This window comes from Homarus americanus, unplaced genomic scaffold (assembly GCF_018991925.1).
Source record: "Homarus americanus isolate GMGI-L3 unplaced genomic scaffold, GMGI_Hamer_2.0 scaffold8484, whole genome shotgun sequence".
NCBI lineage: Eukaryota > Metazoa > Arthropoda > Malacostraca > Decapoda > Nephropidae > Homarus > Homarus americanus.
Window position 1 is genome coordinate 67,394 of NW_024720082.1, and position 13,361 is coordinate 80,754.

Consider the following 13,361-nt stretch of genomic DNA (forward strand, 5'->3'; position numbering starts at 1 on the left):
TCCCCCCACACCCACGTCCTCTCACACAGGATATTTAGGTGTCGTGTGAGAGCAGCTGCCGACTCCTCAACCACAGATAAACTCCTTCCAACAAAAGGTCTTCCTCTCCTCCTGCCTTCTCTCATCCCTCCTGCCTTCTCTCCTCCCTCACTGCCTTCTCTCCTCCCCTCCTCCTTCCTCTTCCCTCCTGCCTTCTCTCTTCCCTCACTGCCTCTCTCATCCCTCCTGCCTTCTCTCTCCCTCACTTCCTTCTCTCCACTCCCTCACACCTTCCCTCTTCCTCTCACCTTCTCTCCTCCTCCTCTTCTCTCCTCCCCTCCCTACCTCTCTCCTCCCCTCTGCCTTCTCTCACCTCCTGCCTTCTCTCCTCCTCTGCCTTCCTCCCCTCCTGCTCTTCTACCTCTTGCCTTCTCTTCCCTCCTCTCCTTCTCTCCTCCCCTCCTGCCTTCTCCTCCTCACTACTTCTTCTCTTTCCCTCCTGCCTTCTCTCTTCCCTCCTGCCTTCTCTCCTCCTCCTGCCTTCTCTCCTCTCCTACCTTCTCTCTCCCTCCCCACTGCCTTTCTCTTCCCTCCTGCCTTCTCCTCCTCCCTCCTGCCTTCTCTCCTCCCTACTGCCTTCTCTCCTCCCCTCACTGCCTTCTCCTCCTCCCTCCTGCCTTCTCTCCTCTCCTGCCTTCTCTCTTCCCTCACTGCCTTCTCTCCTCCCTCTACCTTCTCTCCTCCCTCCTGCCTTCTCTTCCCCTCACCTTCTCTCTCCTCCCCTCACTGCCTTCTCTCCTCCCCTCACCTCTCTCTCCTCCTCCTCCTCTCCTCCCTCCCTGCCTTCCTCCCCCCTGCCTCCTCTCCTCCCTCCTGCCTTCTCTCCTCCCTCCTGCCTTCTCTCCCCCCTCCTGCCTTCTCTCCTCTCCCTCCTGCCTCCTCTCCTCCCCTCCCTGCCTCTCCTCCCCTCACTGCCTTCTCTCCTCCCTCACTACCTCTCCTCCCTCACTGCCTTCTCTCCTCCCCTCTGCCTTCTCTCTTCCTCTCACTGCCTTCTCTCTCTCCTGCCTTCTCTCCTCCTCCCTCCTGCCTTCTCTCTCCCTCACTGCCTTCACCCTCTCTGCCTTCTCTCTTCCCTCACTGCCTTCTCTCCTCCCTCCTGCCTTCTCTCCTCCTCCTGCCTCCTCCTCCTCCCCCTGCCTTCTCCTCCTCCTCTGCCTTCTCTCTTCCCCTCACTGCCTTCTCTCTTCCCCTCCTGCCTTCTCTCCTCCCTCTCTGCCTTTCTCTTCACTGCCTTCTCTTTTCCCTCCACTGCCTTCTCTCTCTCACTGCCTCTCTCCTCTCTCACTGCCTTCTCTCCTCCTACCTTCTCTCCTCTCCCCTCACTGCCTTCTCTCTTCCCTCACTGCCTTCTCCTCCTCCTCTGCCTGTCTCTTCCCTCCCGCCTTCTCTCCTCCTCCTGCCTTCTCTCCTCCCTCACTGCCTTCTCTCCTCCTCCTCACTGCCTTCTCTCCTCCCCTCACTGCCTTCTCTCCTCCCCTCTGCCTCCTCTCCTCCCCTCCTGCCTTCTCTCCCCTCACCTCTCCCCTGCCTCCTCTCCTCCTCCTGCCTTCTCTCTTCCTCTGCCTTCTCTCTTCCCTCACTGCCTTCTCTCCTCCCTCACTGCCTTCTCTCTTCCCTCACTGCCTTCTCTCCTCCCTCCTGCCTTCTCTCCTCCTCACTGCCTTCCCTCCTCCCCTCCTGCCTTCTCCCTCCTCTGCCTTCTCTCCTCCTCACTGCCTCCTCTCTTCCCTCACTGCCTCCTCTCCTTCCTCCTGCCTTCTCTCTTCCTCTCTGCCTTGTCTCTTCCCTCACTGCCCTTCTCTCCCTCCTGCCTTCTCTCTTCCCTCACTCCTTCTCTCTTCCTCACTGCCTTCTCTCTTCCCCCTCCTGCCTTCTCTCTTCCCTCCTGCCTCCTCCCCTCCTGCCTTCTCTCCTCCCTCCGCCTTCTCTCCCCTCTGCCTTCTCTCTTCCCTCACTGCCTTCTCTCCTCCCCTCCTGCCTTCTCTCTCTCTCCCTTTGCCTTCTCTCTCCTCCTCACTGCCTTCTCTCCTCCCTCACTGCCTTCTCTCTCCTCTCTCTGCCTTCTCCTCCTCACTGCCTTCTCTCCTCCCCTCTCCTTCTCTCTTCCCCTCCCTGCCTTCTCTCCTCCCTCTTTCTCTCCCTCTGCCTTCTCTCCTCTCTCACTGCCTTTCTCTTCCCTCACTGCCTTCTCTCTTCCCTCTGCCTTCTCTCCTCTCTCTGCCTTCTCTCCTCTCACCTTTCTCTCCTCCCCTCTGCCTTCTCTCCTCCCTCTGCTTCTCTCCCCTCCTGCCTTCTCTCCTCCCCTACTGCCTTCTCTCCTCCCTCACTGCCTTCTCTCTCTCTCCTCTCCTCCTGCTTTCTCTTCTCCCTCCTGCCTTCTCTCCTTCCCTCACTGCCTTCTCCTCCCTCCTGCCTTCTCTCCTCCCCTCTGCCTTCTCTCCTCCTCACTGCCTTCTCTCCTCTCTCTTACTTCTCCCCTCCTGCTTCTCTTCTCCCTCCTGCCTTCTCTCTTCCCCTCACTGCCTTCTCTCCTCCCTCACTGCCTTCTCTCCTCTCCTGCTTTCTCTCCTCTCCTGCTTTCTCTCCTCCTCTGCCTTCTCTTCCCTCCTGCCCTTCTCTCTCCTCCCTCCTGCCTTCTCTCCTCCCTCCTGCCTTCTCTCCTCCCTCCTGCCTTCTCCTCCTCCCCTCATTGCCTTTTCCCTCTTTACCCTCACTTGCCTTTTCTCTTCCCTCACTCCCTCTCTCCTCCCTCACATAGATGATTCCCCTGACTTATACCATTCACTCTCTCTCTCTCTCTCTCTCTCTCTCTCTCTCTCTCTCTCTCTCCTCACTTCTTGCTCTTCTCATTTATTGGATTATCTGGTCCTTCCTCCTACAGCAAACCCCATTAATGTCATCTATGTATTTATGTATGTATCTGTATATGTATGTGTCCATGTATGTGTGTATGTATCCATGTATGTGTGTATGTGTCCATGTAATTATGTATATGTATGTACAGTACTATCCCGTTTTGTTGTATACACCCTACATTAAGTTAAGTTAACTCGACTCTAATGTCTGTGTTAATTATGTGCGTGTGTTTAGTGTCATCTATTTATCATTGTAAACTATAGTTAATTTACAGATATTATTCATCTTATTAAAGATATATTTAACTTGGGTGTTTTTTTTGGGGGGGGGAACTAAAGATATTTAATTTTAACTGACAATGCTTAGTTTTATTATAATGTCTGAATAGTATATAGCGAGAGTTTGGTTTTAGCAGCAATGTGTGTGTGTGTCTTGGTGACCAGTCTTGACCGAGTTTGGTTATTTTGTAAACAACAAATGATGAAAAGACCTTTGTTATAGTATTAAAATTTTTATTATTCTAAACAGTAAATAATCAAAGATTATACAGTATAAGAAAGATAGGAAAATGGCTGCATAAGCACAGCATAAAATGTGTTGTCGAATAGTGGCGCCATCTATTGAGGTTTACAACATATGTTTACAGCTGTCAGATACCTCCAGATGAGTATTGTTGCTACTACTTCAATATATTTAATCACAGGTACTTACCCTGTACCACCCTATACATTTTGTTGTACATACGTACATGTTTTTATGTTTACCAACTGTGTTCCATACCATATGGCAAATAGTTTTATCAATTTTATGTATATACTGGTAAATGCTGGATTAAATTTTGAGTGTTAACTGTCAAACCACAAACTTTGGCAGACCCATTTAGCGACTGTTCAACAAAATTTCAGTCACATGTCAGAGGGTCTCTTTCCTATCTTCTTTATTGTCTTTGGTAAATAATGACAGTGGTTGTATATCAGCCGTAATGACCTTGGCAGTTGACGGCCTGAAAATCAACTGAAGCTCAAGCAAATGGTAATAGCAAAGTAAAGCCAAGTGTGTGTATGTGTGTCTGTCAGGTTAAGGTGACGGATGTGAACGACAACCCGCCCTTCCTGGCTGACCCGCGGGAGGTGGAGGTGGTGGAGAACGCAGGAGCACAGATGGTACCAGGGTCAGGTTGGGAGACCCTGATGATTGGCGCCAGGGACATGGTCCGCCCTTCACCCTAGCCCTCGACCCCAGGGCACCTCACCACGTCACCGACACCTTCAGGGTCACCCACGATATAAGTGAGTTTGCCAAGTTCACAAGACAGTATATGTTGATAATGTGTGTAATAATAATGATGATGATGATGATAATAACAACAATTAACTGTTTATTGGGAGAATATAAGTCACGGGCTGAAAAAAGACGAATAAAAATGTATAAATTAAATAAGGAACATCGGTGTGTGTGTGTGTGTGTGTGTTATATGGCGCCACACGGGCCAAGATACAGAGCACAAATGCACCCCGTAAGTGATCTAAAGCTGGCCCTCAACCCGCCCTCCGCAATGTGGAGCAACTCTTGGTCAGATGCCCTCTCGCTCTGCATCCTACCTCACCACGTCCCAACCCCACTTTCTGATTGTTGAGGTTTGATGAGCCACCAGTGCTTCAGCTACTAAAGTCCATTCACCTCTCCCCCTGAACCGCAAAGCCCTGAGATTCAGACTCGTGAAGTTCGTGAACCCGAAGCAGCAGACTGATGTATTATTCTGTCCATAAAGGCTTTGGATTCACGAGTCTGAATCTCTCATGGTTCAGGTGGGAGAGGCGAATGGACTCTTAGTTGACTGTACGCAAGAGATCAGTATCTAACACAATTTGAGGAGTAATTTTTTTTTTTACTACTACAGTACAGCAGTTAGAGGGAAGTTGTGTTGAATGACCTGATGTTGTTGTACCGACGAGAGATGACCCAGAGGACCTGAACAGTGAATTTGAGAAGTGTTGTGGTGACTCAGGCAGTCAGATGAGTGAGGTCACTCTCTCCCTTGTTAAAGAGTTGTACCTCTTCCTCACCCCTACTCAGACCCATCCATCTGAGGCCCTGCAGCAACATCCACCTCCATGGTGTGTATGTGTGTGTGTGTGTGTGTGTGTGTGTGTGTGTGTGTGTGTGTGTGTGTGTGTTTTTCCACGTGGTGGTGATGTGGAAGATGTTGTATTTGACGTTTGAAATATTTAGACTGACCGGGAGGAGCACTGCTGGGACGCTTACACAGCCCTTTCCGCCACCGTCACCCTCACCGTCCACGTCGCAGACCTTAATGACAACCCCATGACTCCCGCCAAGACTGTCACTGTCCACACCCTCCAGGTCAGTCACTGTCCAGGGTCAGTCACTGTCCATACCCCCCAGGGTCACTGTCCACCATCCAGGTCACTGTCCACCCCCAGGGTCATCACTGTCCATAGCCTCCAGGTCAGTCACTGTCCACAGCCTCCAGGGTCACTGTCCATACCCTCCAGGGTCAGTCACTGTCCATACCCAGGTCACTGTCCAGCCTCCAGGTTAGTCACTGTCCATACCCTCCAGGTCAGTCACTGTCCATACCCTCCAGGTCAGTCACTGTCCATGCCCCAGGTCAGTCACTGTCCATACCCTCCAGGGTCAGTCACTGTCCATACCCCTCCAGAGTCAGTCACTGTCCATAACTCTCCAGGTCAGTCACTGTCCACACCCTCCAGGTCAGTCACTGTCCATACCCTCCAGGCTCAAATGTCCACACCCTCCAGGTTAGTCACTGTCCATACCTCCAGGTCAGTCACTGTCCATACCCTCCAGGTTAGTCACTGTCCACACCTCCAGGTTAGTCACTGTCCATACCCTCCAGGGCAGCCACTGTCCATACCTCCAGGTCACTGTCCATACCTCCAGGTCACCGTCCACACCTCCAGGTTAGTCACTGTCCACCCTCCAGGTCAGTCACTGTCCACACCCTCCAGGTCAGTCACTGTCCACACCCTCCAGGTCACTGTCCATACCTCCAGGTCAGTCACTGTCCATACCTCCAGATTGCTCACTGTCCACACCCTCCAGGTTAGTCACTGTCCATACCCCCAGGTCAGTCACTGTCCATACCCTCCAGGTCAGTCACTGTCCACACCCTCCAGGGTCACTGTCCATACCCTCCAGGTCAGTCACTGTCTATACCCTCCAGGTCAGTCACTGTCCATACCCTCCAGGGTCAGTCATCCATACCCTCCAGGTCAGTCACTGTCTATACCTCCAGGTCAGTCACTGTCCATACCTCCAGGTCAGTCACTGTCCATACCTCCAGGCAGTCACTGTCCTACCCTCCAGGTCACTGTCCACACCCTCCAGGTTAGTCACTGTCCACACCTCCAGGTAGTCACTGTCCATACCCTCCAGGTTAGTCACTATCCACACCTCCAGGTGGTCACTGTCCCACACCCCCCAGGTTATCACTGTCCACACCACCTCCAGGTTACACTGCTCACCTCCAGGTTAGTCACTGCCCACACCCTCCAGGTTAGCTCACCACTGTCCACACCCAGTCACTGTCCACACTCCGGTTAGTCACTGTCCACACCTCCAGGTCACTGTCCACCCTCCACACTGTCCACACCTCATCCACACCCTCCAGGCCTGTCCACCTCCAGTCACTGTCCACCTCCATAGTCACTGCCCACACCCTCCAGGTTAGTCACTGTCCACACCTCCAGGTTAGTCACTGCCCACACCCTCCAGGTTGGTCACTGTCCACACCTCCAGGTTAGTCACTGTCCATACCCTCCAGGTTAGTCACGCCCACACCTCCAGGTTAGTCACGCCCACCCCTCCAGGTTAGTCACTGTCCACACCTCCCAGGTTAGTTGTTCCACACCTCCCAGGTTAGTCACTGTCCATACCCTCCAGGTTGGTCACTGTCCACACCTCCAGGCACTGTCCACACACCCTCCAGGTTAGTCACTGTCCATACCCTCCAGGTTAGTCACTGTCCACACCCTCCAGGTTAGTCACTGTCCCACCCTCCAGGTTAGTCACCTGTCCACACCTCCAGGTTGGGCTCCGTCCCACCCACCAGGTCAAGTCACTGTCCACACCCTCCAGGTTAGTCACTGTTCATACCCTCCAGGTTAGTCACTGTCCACACCTCCAGGTTAGGTCACGTCCACACCTCCAGGTTGGTCACTGCCCACACCCTCCAGGTTAGTCACTGTCCCACCCACCAGGTCAGTCACTGTCCACACCTCCAGGCTCACTGTTCATACCCTCCAGGCCACACTGTCCACACCTCCAGGGTCACTGTCCACACCTCCTCTGTGTCACTGTCCACACCTCCAGGTTGGCCACACCCACACCTCCAGGCAGTCACTGTCCACACCCTCCAGGTTAGTCACTGTCCACACCCACAGGTCAGTCACTGTCCACACCTCCAGGTTAGTCACTGTTCATAACCTCCAGGTTAGTCACTGTCCATACCTCCAGGTTAGTCACTGTCCACACCTCCAGGTTAGTCACTGTCCACACCTCCAGGTTAGTCACTGTCCACACCTCCAGAGTTAGCTCACTGTCCACACCTACCATGCGTGTGTGTGACACACTAATAAAATCAAAGACTTACACAACCTCGTCTCTGCCACAAATCATACGGTAGATTGCGTGATTCCTGCTCCCACAGAAAGGATGTGACTCTCCCTCCTCTCACTCCCCAGGATGGCGGTGCCCTGGGAGGATGTCACCTCGCCTCCCCAGGAGACCCGGATGACTGGGACTCAGCAGCTAAGACTTACGCCCCACCACCACCCACCACCCAGGATTCCTCCTCCACACCGCCACCGGCGACCTCACTATGACCACAGACACACCTGACGGCCGGTAAGTTAACTAAAACTTGTGCAGGTAACATTTTCACGAGTATTAATGTATACTGAATAATATATATGATAATCTCTCTCTCTCTCTCTCTCTCTCTGACTTTGACCACTATTAACCACCAACACTATTCACCCAACCATCACCCCACCAAATCACCAACCACCACCATTCACCAACCAACCACACCATTCACTAACAACCACCCCACCCATCAGCAACAAACCAACCACTATCCAACTAACCCCACAACCACCACCCTCTCAGTAAAACCATAATTTACAACCACCTGTGCTTAGTGTTGCAGTGTTACTTTTGTTAATTGCAGTGTTGCTTATCGCAGTGTTACTTTTGTTAATTGCAGTGTGCTTAGTGTTGCAGTGTTACTTATATTAATTGCAGTGTTGCTTAGTGTTGCAGTGTTACTTTTGTTAACTACATTGTTGCTTAGTGTTGCAGTGTTACTTTTGTTAACTACATTGTTGCTTAGTGTTGTGTTAACACAGCATTGTTTCAAACACTCACTACACCACCTGTTCACCACACCACCCACACCAACACCTACACAGTAGCCACAGGAACCAGCTAATGGACTCTCTTCCTCACTATTTGTTAAGTCATTTCAGTAATTTTCCAGTTATTTTCAACAGGAAAATCATTGAGCCGTAAATAATGGATATTATAGCGCCGTGTGTGTGTGTGTGTGTCACATTACACACCAATATTATCGTGTTAGTAACGTTATAATTACCGTCATTGTGTTATAATACGACACCCTTCATCACTCAGATAAACCTTAATAATAGATCGTAAAAAATATCGACTAAGACAGAAAGTGAGAAATATATCGGGAACAACAGCGGCTCCCCGTTAGGCTATTTCTTATATTTAATTTTTGCTTCGCGCTCATTCACGAATGCACCCAAAAAATAGTTTTCAGTTCGCTCGAAATATTAAGATATCATTGTATCTCCTTTTTAATATAGTTGTTGTACCTGATGCTGAATAAAACTAAATATTTTTATATAAAAAAGTAACTGGTAAGTAAACTTACGTATTTATTTATATAGAAAATATAAAATTACAGTAACAAACTTTGTAAATAATTGTTACGTATTAATAAAGTCTTACGTATTTATATATAAAAAATATATAAATAGCATATTTATCATTTATTAATTAACTTTTCTTTTCCTGAACAGATACGACCTTAGTTTTAAGGTCAGTGACGCCAGCCAGGGACAGTTTGGGGTCAGAGCCAACGTGACAGTCAAGGTCAAATCCCTGAACCAGTTTGACCTTGCGTACGCGACTCCTCTCACTCTGGTGGCTGACCCATACCACCTGGTCAAGGAGGAAGAGGTCAGGAGTTACATACATACATACATAGAGTGAGATAGATAGATAGATAAAATAATTACAAAATCAGTTTCGGGAATAAACAGTGAAAGAATAAACGAGAATGAGATATCGTGATAAAATCGATAATGTTTATGGCATAATTATCAACGTTTGTTATCATGCATTCACTAATATTGTACAACTTTCTCCACCACCACCACACCACCACCTTCACCACCACACCACCACCACCACACCTTACACCACCACCACACCACTACCACCACACCACACCACACCACCACACCACCACCACCACCACCACCTCACCACCACACACACACCACCACACCACACACCACCACCACCACCACACCCACACACCACCACCACACCACCACCACCACCACCACCACCACCACCACCACCACCACCACCACCCACCACCACCCACCACCACCACCACACCACCCACCACCACACCACCACCACACCACCACCACCACACCACCACCACCACCACACCACCACCCCACCACCACCACCACCACCACCACCACACCACCACCACCACCACCACCACCACCACCACCACCACCACCACCACACACCACCCACCACCACACCACCACCACCACCACACCACCACCACACCACACACCCCACCACCGCCACACACCACCACCACACCACCACCCACCACCACCACCACACCACCACCACCACCACCACCACCACCACCTCACCACCCACCACCACCACCACACCTCCACACCACCACACCCACCACCACACCACCACCACCACACCACCACCACACCACCACCACCGCCACCACCCACCACCACACCACCACCACCACACCACCACCACCACCACCACCACACCACCACCACCACCACCACCACCACCACCACCCGTCACCACCACACCACCACCACCACCACACCGCCCACCACCACCACCACACCTCCACCTCACCACCACACCACCACCACCACCACCACCACACCTCCACCTCACCACCACAACATCTCACCACCACCACCACCACCACCACCACACTCACCTCCACCACCTCCACACCACCACCACCACCACCACTCACCACCACACCCACCACCACACACCACCACCACACCACCAAACCACCACACACCACACCTCCACCACCACCATACCCACCACCACCACCACACCTCCAGTTCTTCACACCACCACCACCACCACCACCACTCCACCTTACCCACACCTCTCACCACCTCACACCACCACACATCACTACCACCACCACCACATCCACCACCACGATCTCTCACCATCACACCCTCACCACTACTCACCACCACCACCACCACCACACACTCCGCCTTCACCACCACACTCACCACCACCACCACCACCACCACCACCACCACACCACCACACATCCACACCTCCACCACCACCACACCACCACCACACCACCACACCACACCTCCACCATCACGCCTTCACCATCACACCACCACCACCACCACCACACCTTCACCACCACATCACCACCACCACACCTCCGCCTCTCTTCACCACCACCACACCTTCACCACCACCTCCACCACACCTTCACCTCCACCACACCCCACGACACACATCCACCACCACACCCCCACCACACCTTCACCACCACACCTCTCATCACCACACACCTTCACCACCACCTCACACACCTCCTTCAACACCACCACCACACCTTCACCACCACCACACCTTCACCACCACCACACCTTCACCACCACCCCTTCACCACCATCACAGGGAGAACTCTCTGTGTTAGGTCTCTGAAGCCACCGTACAGGCGTGGGTGGAAGGCTTCAGCGTAGGCGTGCGGGCGGTGTCGGTGGAACCTCTAGAGGGACTCCACCACACCCACGCTCATCCTCGCCCATCACCACCACCTCCCAAGTGTGTGGCTGGTGTCTCCTGGCGTCGTAAACCTGGGATCACATTCTCTTGTACAGGAAGGATGAGGAGGATGTTTATACCCAGGGTTTATGATGTTTTTATCCAGGCTTAAGATGTTTATACCAGGGTTTAAGATGTTTATATCCAGGTTAAGATGTTTATACCCAGGGTTTAAAAGATGTTTATATCCAGGGTTTAAGATGTTTATATCCAGGGTTTAAGATGTTTATACCCAGGGTTTAAGATGTTTATATCCAGGGTTTAAGATGTTTATACCCAGGGTTTAAGATGTTTATACCCAGGGTTTAAGATGTTTATACCCAGGGTTTAAGATGTTTATATCCAGGGTTTAAGATGTTTATACCCAGGGTTTAAGATGTTTATACCCAGGGTTTAAGATGTTTATATCCAGGGTTTAAAATGTTTATACCCAGGGTTTAAGATGTTTATATCCACGGTTTAAAATGTTTATATCCAGGGTTTAAGACGTTTATATCCAGGGTTTAAGACGTTTATACCCATGTTTGGGCCGGGGTTTGATATCAAATGATCTCACTTGTTAACACTTGCCTGAATGAGTGTAGAGTAGTCGCTGGTACCTTTGATGAAGCTGGGTGAGATAATAGGTAGTCTCAGGCGTGTCACCTTTGATACAGTCGTAGTTTTGAGTCGCTGAGTCGTCCAAGCCCACCTGGGTTACACTTGTAATTATCTTAGCTTGTAAGTATACACAAGTGTACACAGGTTCTGTTATCTTCATTTGTGGTTCCTTGGTTTAATGTAAACACACGTGGTCATTTTCTAGTTATATTGGATGCTCTGGTAGTTACAGAATTGTTTGTTGACAGACTACTGAGCATTAGCTATTAGCTTGTAATTAGCTGATAAAATTAGAGAGAGATACAGCCTCGGGAGCTATGCTCACACACGTCTCTTTGGTATGGTGTCTGGCTGTGAACTGTTGAACTGTGTGAAACTGTGAACTAGGCGAACCCCTCTCTTCTCTGCTTGTAAGGGGGTATGTAATCTATACGTCAACACAGAGATAAGAGGCTACACTCCACAGGCCTACTCTCACGGAGGCCTGGGGACATATATTTATGGGTTGTAACCTGAATCTGTGTGAAACTACAAATGTTTAAGTGTGCTGTCCACCCTCGGAGGTGTGACAGAACAAATGCTTATGAAGCTTTATGCTCAATAGTCTGGGTGATAGAATGTATATAATGAATATATGTCCTTAGCCCATATTTATATAATACTGATTGATAGGGGCTAGAACACCCAGGGTTTATGATGTTTATACCCAGGGTTTAAGATGTAAGTTTTAGACACATGTTATGGAAGTCTCACACACACACACACACACACACACACACACACACACACACACACACACACACACACACACACTGTCACTATGTTGAAATGAACTGTAGTTTGAGCTGATCCCCATCTAAGTTACTATATGTCTTATTGTGTCACTTATGTCACTTCTATATTATTTGTAATTCGTAACCCATTCCCCAAATATGTAACTGTATATTTTCAGCCTTCTGGTTGCCAATTTCTTTCAATAAACCAAGCAATTTATTATTATTATTATTATTATTATTATTATTACACACACACACACACACACACACACACACACACACAAACTATCACCAGGTGAAGAATTAATTTACCTGTAATAACTTTATAAACAAAACTCTGTCAAGATAAAAAAATTTGAGGACTGTCACCATCGCTGTGAGAGACTCTGGCAGCAGGACACTTGGCTGGCAACAGTAAACTTTGGTCTTACATCTGCATACATATTACACCACTATTGTTTTGACGTCACAATTAAGGTCGTCTTCTGTGAGGAGGAAGTAGGGAGGAGTGATGGAGGAGGAGGAGGAGGAGGGAGGTGGTGGAGGAGGAGGTGGGGAGGAGGAGGAGGGGAGGAGGAGGAGGGAGTGATGGAGGAGGAGGTAGGGAGCAGTGGTGGAGGAGGAGGAGGATGGAGGAGGAGGTGGGAGGAGGGTGGAGGAGGAGGTAGGGAGGAGGTAGGGAGGATTGATGGAGGAGGAGGTAGGGAGGAGTGCTGGGGAGGAGATAGGGAGGAGGATGGAGGAGGTAGAGGAGGATGGAGGAGGAGGGAGTAATGGAGGAGGAGGTAGGAGGATTGAGGAGGAGGTAGGGAGGATGGAGGAGGAGGTGGAGAGTGATGGGAGGAGGAGGTAGGGGAGGAGTGATGGAGGAGGAGGTAGGGAGAGGGGAGGAGGCTGGAGGGAGGAGGAGGTAGG

General features: G+C 50.7%; 1 long non-coding RNA gene across 1 annotated transcript; it reads left to right on the forward strand.

Moving 5' to 3' along the window:
* Window positions 1-7,677: 7,677 nt before the first annotated feature.
* LOC121860382 lies at window positions 7,678-11,062 on the forward strand. Its single transcript, XR_006087867.1, has 3 exons — window positions 7,678-7,788; window positions 8,988-9,147; window positions 10,924-11,062. It is a non-coding gene; the product is annotated as an uncharacterized LOC121860382 (long non-coding RNA).
* The last annotated feature ends 2,299 nt before the right edge of the window (window positions 11,063-13,361 follow it).